At 44.7% G+C, this 11720-nt stretch overlaps 1 long non-coding RNA gene across 1 annotated transcript; it reads right to left on the bottom strand.

The window, feature by feature from the left end:
* Window positions 1-6904: 6904 nt before the first annotated feature.
* On the bottom strand, window positions 6905-11354 carry LOC114051621. The gene is made up of 2 exons (XR_003570177.1): window positions 10918-11354; window positions 6905-9638 (listed from the first exon to the last, which is right to left on the bottom strand). It is a non-coding gene; the product is annotated as an uncharacterized LOC114051621 (long non-coding RNA).
* Window positions 11355-11720: the final 366 nt, after the last annotated feature.

The following is an 11720-nucleotide window of genomic DNA, read 5'->3' as shown; positions in this document are numbered from 1 at the left end:
GGAAGGAAGGAAGGAAGGAAGGAAGGAAGGAAGGAAGGAAGGAAGTAGGGGAAAAAAACATTTATTTAGTGCCTTCTATGTGCCAGGCACTGTATTATGTACTAGGTATAGAAAGACTGGCAATAAATACATACACATTTATATAAGTGTGTGTGTATACATATACACACACATATAAATATGTATATATGTGTGTTTATATATGCACGTGTATGTGTGTATATGTGTATGTATATATATATGTGTATTTTTCTATATCTATATCTTTTACAAGGAACTCACAGTCTAATAATAGTAACTAGAATTTATATAGCAGTTTAAAGTCTGCAAACTACTACAACTATTATCTTAGTTTATGATTTGAACTCAGGTCTTCTTGACTTCAGGTCCAGCACTCTGTCCACTGCACTCCCCAATGACCTCTAGGGGAATATCATGATAATGCATGGACAGCAGGGAAAGAATGTACTGTAGGACCACAATGCTTCCCACACAACGCGTGAGGGAATTGGGAGAGTTTAGTTCAGAGCAGACTCGAGAGGTGGGAGGTATATGGCAGCAACCTTCATTGTGGGCTTTCCTGTGGAAGATGGATCAAATGTGGTGCTTGGCCAGAGAGGGAATGACCATTCAATGGCCACCATGTCTTAAGTGCTGACTGTGTGCCAGATACTACACCAAGTGCTGAGGATGTGAATAAAAGGCACAAGCAGTTCCTGTCCTCAGAGAACTTCCATTCTAGTGGAGGAGACAAAATATGTAAGTGGAAGTCTCCTCTCAATGTGAAAGGCTTGTGTATATGGTCTTCACTAAGGAGTCATATGTTTCCCAGAGGTCAGTACAAAAATTGGTGAACACAATGAGTCACTGAAGTCCACTGGACATCTACTCAGTGGAGATCACTCAGCCAAGCTAGGGAATAATATTCCACATAATTCTATATTTCTCAAAATCCCATATGGTTTCTCCCATTTTTGGTAAAAAAAAAAAAAAGAAAGAAAAAGAAAAAGAAATTAGTGAAGGACACTCAAGGGAGAAAGAGATGAGGAAGTAGAAGCTAGAACACCACCTGTGGAATGTGCTCTTCCCAGGGAAATTACTATTTAGCTTTGGGTTGAAATAGATGGTGGCTGAGGATTCTTCCAACTCTGAGATTCTACTATTCTATGAGTTAAAAGAATTAAAAATGAAGGCTCGTAGTTGAGGGAAATGGAACAATTATTTCCCCTGACCATCACAATACTCATATCTATCATCTCCTACTGCCTATGGTTAAAGGAGAGATGAAGGAAGAAGGAAATGGGAAGTATGAAGAAAGAGAAGATGAGGCACAATCTTGAAAGCTCTATTTTAGGATTAGACAAAAGGGCAAAGTCTGACATGTACCCAAGATGTAAAGAACCTAGATTTCATATAACAGAGAGAAAAGGGCACGTAGTCAGCCCAATAAGGACGGCACCTAAAGAACGGGCATTTGAAAACACAAACACCAGTGATTGTTATGAGAAAGAAAAGAAAGGGCTCAATAGAGCCCTTTGGCTTCACAGTGACCTTGTTGATGAAGACACAAGGAATATGGAAATGAAGGTAGATAATGAGGATGAATGCAGAAAAAAAAAGTGTAGCCCCGTGCAAATAAGGGCAGGTTTTCTAAAGCATAGAATGAAGCATAGAAACATCTCCAGTTGGGGTTGAAGAATGTTGGTAGCAGGATAGATAAGGCCCCTGTTTGGCCTGGAAGGAAGGCCTGTGACAGATGTCTCAGGGAACATAAATGCACTCAACACATATATTGCTTCTGATCCTGCTACCAACAAGAATACGGAAAAATGGTGAACATGGAAGAACTGGAAATGACAATAGGATAAATTCTCAAAACCAAAGGTCCATGAGTTTGATTAGTTGCTGTAAAAATATTAAAGTTTATTATTAAATGTGTGGATTTTGCTGAGGATTTGGGCAGGGGCGTAGAGGAATAATAACTATCAGCTAGTATGGGTCCATCAAAAAGAACTAACTTTGTTTTCCTTTTTAAAATTATGTTTTTAAATGAGCTTACTTCCCTGGTAACTTTTAGCCCGGCCAGACTGGCATAATGTTTTTAAAATAAGAAAGAGGCTTAGAGCAGGTCTTCTTAACCTTTGCTGTGTCTTGTGGCCCATGTGCCTGTCTGAGGAAGCCTATGGACACCTCCTTAGAATGGTCGTAAATGCAAAATAAAATACATAGGATCACAAGAGAAACCAATTATGCTGACACATAGCTACCAAAATATGGGCTATCCCTCCAGCTCCCAAATGGGCATGGGAACCTCGCTGGGGTTTCTTGGAGCCGTTCTACAAATCTTCATCTCCAGTTCCGGATGTTGTGGGAGCTCAGATGAAGCCCAGCTATATCAACAATGGTTCTCAGGCCTTCCTTGCCTCCAGTTAGTGACCTTTCAAAGGCCTTGCTGACAGAGAAGAGCAGAACGTTGGGACGGGCTCTTTCGGATTTCCTTTTGGTAACGAGTTTTGCCGTGGCTTTGTTGTGAGGTGTGTGTGGGAGAGGACGGGGGGATTCTTGTTGTTAGTTTGCCAACGTGCTCCTCTAACAAAGACAGAGAAGAGAGTAGTCCTGGTGTCTCAGCTCCAAAGCCAGAAAGGATCTCAGAGGCTGGCTCTGACTGCTCCATTCCCCTGGTGTTCAGAAGAGGAAGCTGGGGCCCAGAAAGGCTAACTGATTTGTCCAGCATCATGCAATTGGTAGGTTTCTGAGGCAGGATTAGAATGCTGGGGAATCAATGTCCGGAGCTCTTCTGTCCACTACTCCAGGCTGTAAGAATCACTGAGGATGAGGAGGGTCTCTTGTGGTGTCCTCATGGACAGAGATGTCATTCTTCCCATCTGGTGGGCATCTTGCCAGCTACCTCGTGATGCCCCACGTTCTGTGCTACCACCCCCAGTTTCTACATCTGTCTTCTTGTTGTTCAGGGAACAGTAATCAAATCCATACTGCAATTGCTATGGGAAGGAGTGGGTCAGTCCATGTCCTTCTGGCCCGATTCACCATTGCTACAACTTTCTCATTCAAACCTCCCTCCCTTAGTGATCATTCCCCTATTTGTGCTCTATCCCCCGTCCCCATTAGAATGTGAGTTTCCTGAGGGATGGGATTATCTCACATTTGTAGGAATTTCACCAATGCATGGTATAGTGCCTGGCATATAGTAGGTGTTTAATAAATGCTTTTTTCCCCCATTCATTCATTCACTCACTCACTCAACAATAATATCACATAAAGATAGATAAGATAATTCTTCCATCTTGCTTTGGTGTATATGCATATGGCAATTGATAGGATAACATATTCTTTCTCCTTTCCTTACTCTCCCCCTCACATTCCTGGGCCATCCAAAGCAGAAGAGCTCAGGGAGAGGGGAGATTTCCCCTTTAGTCTAATGCCAAGGGGGCTGCTTTCGGCCTCCCTGACAGCAACACTCCCACTAATATCCTCCTTGTGTCCGCTCTTTGGCCCCAGAGTCCAAGACCTTAGAAATCTGAGCAGAACTCAGAGGGCCCCACTGGAGGAGAGCAGCCCTAAGCAATTTTAGTTGTGTTCAGAGAAAACTTTGTATTCTGCATCCCTTTTTATGGCAAACTTGGATAAAAATGAGCAACTGGCAATTCTTTTTTTAAATTAAATTTGAATTTAGAAAAATTAAACCACACAAATCTCCTGTGCCTAATTAAATTTGAAACCCATGAAGGAAATATATCTCCTAGGATTTGAGAACAAAATCTGTACTATGGGCTGCTTATGTAGAAAGTAAGGAATCACAGATGGACAGCCCCAGTGTGATGCTAATACCAGGGGAATGTGGAAAAGCCCAGAAGAAGGAAGGCTCCTAGCTTGCTGAAGAGCCAGGACCTGGGGGAACCTAGATAGCTGTATGTGAAGGACTGTCAGGGGAAGGAGAGATGAGCTTGGTTCTGCTTTGCCCCCAAGGACGGAACAAGGAATAGTGGGAAGAAGTTTAGGAGAGACTTGATCCTTTAAAGGAAACCTTTCCAACAATTACAGCTACCCCAAAGTGGGATGGATGGGTAGCCTCCAAAATGGTGGATTACCCCCTTCCTGGAGGTCTTCAGGCAAAAGAGGATTGCCTATCTGGTATATTAAAGGTAGCTAGGTAAAGCAGTGGATAGATTGTGAGACTTGGAATCAAAAGACCTAAGTTCAAATTCTTCTTGAGACCCTTACTAGCTGTATGGCCTTGGGCAAGTCATTTAACTTCTGCTTGCTTCAGTTTCCTAATCTGCAAAATGGGGATAATAATAGCACCTCCCTCCTAGGATTGTTATTATATGTATGTCAATTTGCAAACCTTAGAGCATTCTATGGATGCACGCTATTGTTATTATTATATTGTAGTGGGGATTCATTTTATGGTGTGGGATGGATGGGATCAGGGAGTTTCCTGAAAAAGAAAGGAATGGTACACTGCACCAGACCTACCCCCACAAAGGGTCCAAGACACCCAAAAGATGTTGGGAACAGTGTCTATTAAGAAATTGCTCTCGCTCTCCCCTTGAAAGGAAGCATGCTACAGTGGATGCAGTGGTGGTTAAAAGACTTGGCTAAGGTTCCACAGCCAGTATGTGTTAAATGCAGGATTTGAACCCACGTCTTCCTAGCTCTGAAGTCAGCTCTTTATCTGTTATACCACCTGTCCTGGCTAAAGTGAAGCCATTTCTGTCTGTCCAGGTACATAAGCAGGCAGGAGCTCCATCACACCTCACTGGAGAGCCCTGGACTGGGGAGATAAAGGAGGAGGGAGCTGGGAGAAGATCACAAACCTTCAGATCCCTCCTGGGCACACAATCCCTCCAGCCCCTTCCAATTGATTAGAGACCAGCCAAAAGCCATGAAGGAAGAGGAGGAGCATTTTCTCCTCTCTTTCCCACCATGGCTATAAACTTCAGCATCTTTAGTGAAATCAAGTCCAGCGGGGACCCCCACCATCCTTCCATAAGGGATACTCATAATAGTGACAACCCAGAGTTTGTATGAAATTTCCTTTCCTTGTATGAAATTGGAAATCTGAAACTAAACTTGCAAATGCAGGAAGTGATCTAGTTCCTCTGTTAGAGACCCACTGCATCTGTTGGATCAGAGTGGGATTAAATACATAATATTATCTGTCTTCAACCCACTGAACTAAGTCCTTATCAAGGCTTGGCACACAAATTATTCACCTGATTGGAAAGCCAGGTCCTTCTAAAAAATAGTGCTTAACAACAAATGGAGGGAAGATGGTGTGGTGGCAATACTACTTGGCCTCAGAGTCTGGAGGGCCTGAGTTCAAGGATGGGTTCTGCCCCTGACTTGCTTTGTGACTCAGGCCAAGGCAGATGCCTTCTGTTAGGTTCAGTATCCTCACATGTAAAATGTTCAACAAGACAATCTCTAAAGCCCTATTTTATACTATAGTTGGAATCAGAGGCATGGATTCAAATCCTGTTTCCATCACCTAGCACCTGAGAACTCTCATGCAGATGTTCTCTCCCAGAAGGCAGGCTGCTACCTAACCAATCTGTGTGGCGCTCATCCATATTCTGCCATCATTCTGCCAGAGACTGTCCACCCAACATTCTGGCTCCCTTATTTGCTTTCTCCTGACATTGTTAGGACATCAGGGGAACACATGGGAGAGTGAATGGTTATCTCTCATTCTTGTCACATAACTAGTTCATCTTCTTCAATATGCATTTCAAAACAATACCTTTACCCTTGTCCTTCTTTGTGGTTCTTTCTTTGTTTATTGATTAACTATTGGTGTTTACATCCACCATGTGCCTCTCCACTGAATGCAGTTTGCCAAAGATAACCCGATCTACTCTCCTCCTCCTGCATAATTAATTCTAGGACCAACTTGTTCACTTTATGGTCTTAGATAGGTAATAGATGATAGCTATATGTGTGTGTACACATACACACTGAGACAGTTGATATAGATATATACACGTTAATAAAACTATAAAACTCATCTATCAGCATGTATATCTATCTATCTATCTATCTATCCATCTATATGTGTGTGTGTGTGTATGAGACAGAGCTCTATCTAGGAGATGAGAGCTATATTTTGACCTTCTAACTGAATGTCATGATCTGAACAATAGGTATTTTCATCCACTTCATTTCATCCATTTCAATTCCTAGGACAAAGACTCTTTGGAATGGTTAGTGATCTCTTCCAGGAGTCTTGCAATGTTCCAAGGCTTGATGCAACCGATATCATGTTCCCAAACACATGCACACACTTGCACATACACATATACATCTATAAATACATGTGGACACACATGCATAGACACACACAGCCTCCCAGATGCATAAATTCATATATATCTACACATAGATCCAAACATATACACATGCACACACATACAAACATATACACACATACATATACACACACACACTCAGTAAATGGTAACAGCTCCCTCTAGCCTCCAGGATCCAGTCTCGTGTCCTTTGTTTAGCCTTGGCAGCTCTTTGCAGCCTGGCCCCTTCCTGTTCCCCATCATCCCCATCCACTTCCCAACTCTAGCATGCAGCCATACTGGTCTACCTGCCATTTTTCATAAATAACACTCCGCTCTTCTTCTCTTTGTCTTTGCACTGACCTTCCCCTTCACGTAGAATGTTCCCCTGCCTCATCTTTGCCTTCTGGGTTACCAGATTCCTATAAGATTTAGCTTTGAGGCCACTTTCTGCAGGAGGCCTTGCCTGGTTCTCCCATCTGTTAGTAGGGCCTTCTGCTGAAGGTCACCTTCCATCTCCTCATATAGATGTGTCTAGTTATTTACATGTTAGCCCGCCCTCCCCCATTTGGACAGAAACACTTAGAAAGCAGACATGATTTTTGCCTTTCTTTGTATTCTCAGTGCTTAGCCCAATATCTAGTACATAGTAAGTGATAAACAAAAGCTTATTCATTGATGGGCACACAGTGGACACAATAAATGTTTATTTCTTGCTGCTTGATCAATGGATCTAAAAGGAAGTCTCCAGCCTGTCCAGTGGCCCCTTAAAGGAGGAAGGGAGGGAGGGAATTAGGGGGGTGGGCAAGGATGAGAGTGGTACAACATCGGAAAGAGAAAACGGGTTGTGATCTCTCCTACTGGCAGATGTTCCACCCTGGCAAGTATTGAGGAGTCACCTTAACTAGGCCAGGTCATCCATGAACCCGCCCTTTCAGCATCTTATTTATTGGTCCTTTTAAGAATGATGAACACTGAAGAAGAGGAGCAGATGGGTGGTGATACTCATGCTTTCACTGACATATTGCCCACATGGAAGACCCAGCCCAAGAACATGAAATTCCAGAGACATCCAGGTGTGCCATGAATAGGAACATCCCAGGGGACTTTGATGCCGTGAGTCCTTTGTATAAATCATTGTTTCCTTTCCATCTGTCATACAGAAATCATTGTTCAGTGCAGGAGAGGAGCTTACACATTCTTCCACATTCTGTGAAAGCATTGTCATTCCAAAGGGCGAAGACAGAGAGAGCAAAGACCAAAGAATCCTGATGTGAGGGCTCATTAAGACATGGCATGTCATACTTTGAGGATGAAATCATGCCCCCTGACACCTGGTGCCTGCCTACAGGCTGTGGAAGAAGCCTATTAGAGCATAGCATTCCCATCTCCCAAGCCAGCTCATTATGGTTATTAACTTAGGGCTGGGGGAGAAGGCAAGGCAGGGGAGGAAAATACCACCAGCCCTCCTAGAATGCCATCATCCCAGCCTACTGGAGATCCCACCCCTCCCTCAAAGGCCCAACCTCACCCCTCTGACCTATTTTCCTTACCACAAATACCATATCCTCCTTGCCCCCCCCAAAATCCTTCTTCTGCAGTGAATGATCAAAGATCATGTTCCTTAGAGAATTCTCCTTTACCAAGCACCAAAGAGCCAACCAAAATAAGAATCCTGGTCCCCAGGGCCTCAGAAGGCCCAGCTAGCACATGTTTGAGGCAGTGGTGGGGTTCTCTGCCTGTTTTGGGGGAGCAAATGGCTTTGGTGGGGATGGAACCTGGGGGAAAGATGGTTTGGTGTTGGACCAGATACATGACTTTGCAGGCATTGGGAACTCCCAGTGAGGGGATTTCCTCTACTGAGGAATGAGCTCAGCACCTTCTAGACTTATTTGTGATCATTTCTCTACAGAATTTATCAGCCTTTTTACCCAGAGGTTCACAGATCCAGAAAGGACCTCAAAGCCCACTTTGTCCACCCCCCACCCTTGTTTTACACATGAGGAAACTGAGACTAGGGGACAGAGTCACTCACCCACGGTCACATAGAGAATAGGCATCAGAAGTGGGATTTGAACTCAGGCTCTAAGAACTAGTGCTTTATCCAACCTACCAAACCACTTCTATAAGAGGAAAAGGTGGCCCAGGCCAGTGGCCCCCAAGGGCAGTGCTCTGTGGCCAGAGGAATCCCAAGGGGATTCATTAGCCCCTTTCCATAGAGGGAGGCACACCTATGCTTATCTGGGAAGTGCTCCCAGTGGTGATTCAGAAATCTAATGCTGCTATTTCCTGACGCAGTCTTGGCATAACACCCCCCATAGAAGTGGGGAACAGTGGGCCAAGCCATCTCTCCTGACCATTCCTTGTGGCATCAACACAGACTTCACCAGGGCCTTGATGCACCTGGGTCCGGGCTCTCCCAGTTTGACTCCCAGGGTTATCCTGTTCTCTTCACTAAGACTAAAAGAGACACTCCTTTGATTCAATGTTGGTTTCCCAGGAATGAGGACCCTTAAGCTGTAAGCTGTGAGCTTAGCTGGCTGTCTGGGGAAGGAAGGATAATAAAAATACTCTCTCTCTCAGGAAGCATTTCAACATAACCCTTCCCACTTAGAGGGAAGCACTTGGCATTATCGGAAGGAAAGGATCTTTCTAGACTATAATCAAAGACATTTTATCCACCAAATCCATCTTGTCAGGACAATTCCGAGGGATTGCATCCTATAGGTCAGCTCTGGACTTTGCTTGATGAACAGACATGGGAGACTATTGGACATGATTTTCATGGACCAAGAAGCCAAGTCATTAGCACAAGTCACAAGTTTGACTTAGGTAATCCCCAAGCAAGTAACTCAGAAAAATGAAAAGTAATTTAAAACAAAAAATAAATTTGCATAAACTCATAAAACTATAGGGTGATTTTGCATAAAACTATAGGATAGTCTTAGGATAAAAGGGACTAATTTTAAAATATGATTTCACTTAGAAAATTGATGGATGTCAGTTATGGGAAACATCTACAGACTGACCCCATTAGAGAGCATTTCTTCTAAGTTATCTTCTTGCAAGTCCATTCAGTTGCATGTCCTGTAGTTCCTCTGGATTAAACAGAAAAGGTTGTCTTGTCAGGCATCAGCAAAAATGAATAGATCAGCATCTTGATCACGCACAAATCTACAGCTCTGTGCGTGCTTGTGCATGTGTGTGTGTGTGTGTGTAATACTCAGAGGGAGAAAAAAACACTTAGTGCTATAAAGCTCTGGATAGAACAATGATTAGAGACTTGCTCTTCTGAGTCTTGCTTTTTCCAGAAGACATATTTAAAGCCATCTGAAAAATAAGAAAAAAGCAGGCAATGTTACCAGCAGGATAATTCAGCAGAGCTAAGCAGAACCCTCACTCATCACTGCGAGGGTGTCAGATGAATGCATCATAGGTAGGACACACTTTGGAGATTGCTGTTTGTTCCATATTTATTAACAAATACAAACTTTACTGAAATTCTAAGGTGAAGGCACAGAAAATACTTAATAGAAATAAGCAGGATGAAATTTCATGTCATCCTGTTCAAAAAAGAAAGAAAGAGAGAAGGAAAGAGAAGGGGGAGGGGAGGAAAGGAGAGACAGAGAGAGAGAGAGAGACAGAGAGAGAGAGAGAGAGACACAGAGTCAGAGAGACAGAGACAGAGACACACACACACAGAGAGAGAGAGAGAGAGAGAATGAATACTGGAATACTCAACTCATTTTTCTCCAATTATGGGGGTAAAGGGGAGAAGGTCACTTTTTCCCCCCTTCCCCACATTAATCTTTTTATTCTGACTTTGTACCCCTGGCTAAGGGGAAAGTAGTATGAGCTGTTTACAGTGAGGACCTGTGCTCCTGATTCAGAAGGGAGAAATCAGAAAATCTGAAAACAAATACAATACTCAGTGAGGGCATGGAGTACCCTGCTTCATCCCCCATTCCCCAACCACACAGTTGTCCCACTCAAAGCCATCCCTCTGAAGCTATCAAGTCTAGCACCCTGGGCAGGGGCACATTTAGTTGAGAAGCAAAGTAGAGAGGGAGGAAGTGTTTCTCCCACCAGATGTCAGCAGCTGTGACTAAACCCTGGCTACATGCCCTCTCCAGCTCCCTGACCACACCTCCCTTCTTGAGTGGCAGTGAACCCTCCCCCCTCTATTTTTCTAGAACCCTTTGTCTGGTTCCCTCCTTTTCTGCCATCACCCTCTCTACCTTGTGCTGTGCTTATATGTGTACATGCCCTATCCCTTATCCCCTGGAGAATGGAACTTCCTTGAGGTCAGGAACTGCCATCTTTATTTTCTACAGGGCAGGACTGTTTCCGTTCGTCTTTGGGTCCTCAGCTCTTAGTACAATTCCTCACATATATTAGGTATTTAATAAATACGTGTTTGTTAATTGCCTTCCTAGCCCCTTGCGTAGAAGGAGTTTCATGCACGCTTACTGCTGAATCCACTGAATTGCATTGGGGTTGGACACAGTCTACTCAGCAGAGCAGGCCTGTGTGTTGGGCAGGCCAAGGAAGGCATGAGCTGGGTCCCTGTCACTCTGAGCTGCTATTCGGGGCTCTGGGGTATACTCACCTTAGGGCCTCGGGACTTCAGCTCCTAGGGCATCATCTTTCTTCTGTGCTGCGCTTTCTTGCCTCTCTCCGATTTCAGTCATCTCGTTTTCCACAGTCATGGTTTCTAAGGCCTGGGGACTCTGGCTCTGGGGCCCTCCCTCTCGGTGTCGCACTTCTCCCCCGGGCTCTGGCGATGCTGGTCTGGATTTCTCCTCATCCCCTGCTTCCTCAGCCTGGCTCTTCTCCCTCATCCAGTGTTCTCTCACTATGCCCCCTCCCTGATCTCTCTCCCATTTCGATGCCTGGATCATGAGACTCGTCTCGAGAACCCCTTCCCTGGTGGCTGGGTCTGCCTCTGGGGCTGCTTTCCCTATCACCTCCTCCACGGCTGGGACTCTTTCTCCCTTTCCCTCCTCCTCCACTGCCACTCTGCCTGCAGCTGCTGTTTTCTTTAGAAGCTGGTCCTGCCTGGGCCAAGTCTCCCCCACAGCAACATCTGAAGGAGAGGAGGCTTTATTTTCTTCTGCTTTGCCCTCAGCTGCTGCCTCATCTGCCAACGCCTCCCTCTTCAATGCTGTTGCTGCCCTCCCTCCTGCGTCCCCCATGTCTCCCTCAGCTTGCTTTTCCAGAATGGTTTTCCCACGCTGCGTTTTGTTCTTGGGGGCTTCTTTCACCAGAGACGTCCCTGTCTCTGTCCCTGTCCCTGTCCTTGGTGCTGGAGCTTCTTCTTCACACACCCGTCCCCCACTGCCTGGCTCTTCAAAGACAGCCCCGTGGGGCTTTACTAGGACTCCTGGTTCTTCTCTCTCCTTAGCCCTTATT

The sequence above is a fragment of the Vombatus ursinus genome, unplaced genomic scaffold (assembly GCF_900497805.2).
Source record: "Vombatus ursinus unplaced genomic scaffold, bare-nosed wombat genome assembly UNPS02014804.1, whole genome shotgun sequence".
Classification (NCBI taxonomy): Eukaryota; Metazoa; Chordata; class Mammalia; order Diprotodontia; family Vombatidae; genus Vombatus; species Vombatus ursinus.
The sequence above is the reverse complement of the archived record's forward strand: the minus strand, read 5'-3'. Positions and strand labels throughout refer to the sequence as shown.